Below are 571 nucleotides of genomic sequence, written 5' to 3'. Positions count from 1 at the left end.
TTAGTTACAACAATGATTCTCTCTTTCTTTGTCTCTGTCTCTCGCTGTCTCTGTCTCTACGTGCCTGCTTTTGTTTTTCTCTACCTTTGACTTGCAATGTTTGAAGAGGGGAGGCTTCAAGACAACTCTTAAAATTTTTGGGTATATTTTTTTCCTTAGGGATTGGCATCTCTAGTAGTATTTTTTAATGTTTTTTTTCTTTTTTTTTTAATGCCAGATCCCCTCTTACATAAATAAAATATCTCTGTAAATCTGATCATTGTTACTCCATCAATTGTTATTCTTTCTTCATCTCCTCTACATTCTTTCCTTCGAGCATATACAAGTACAGGACCATAATGCAGAACATAACCAACCATTACGCGAACACCTAAAAGGGAGGTGAAGGAGAAGGGGTGACGGCAGGTATACTAATAAGAGGCAGGTGAAAGGTGAACACTTGTGCAGCAACGCCAGTCCACAATCACTGTTAGGATACTGTAATACGCACTTCCAGCCAGAAGCTTTTAATGCAACAAGAAGACGCGGTTGGGCTGAAGACGACGAAAATGGGTGATGACGGTGATGATGA

This window comes from Scylla paramamosain, chromosome 7 (assembly GCF_035594125.1).
Source record: "Scylla paramamosain isolate STU-SP2022 chromosome 7, ASM3559412v1, whole genome shotgun sequence".
In the NCBI taxonomy this organism is placed as follows: domain Eukaryota; kingdom Metazoa; phylum Arthropoda; class Malacostraca; order Decapoda; family Portunidae; genus Scylla; species Scylla paramamosain.
This window is presented reverse-complemented; position numbering follows the sequence as displayed.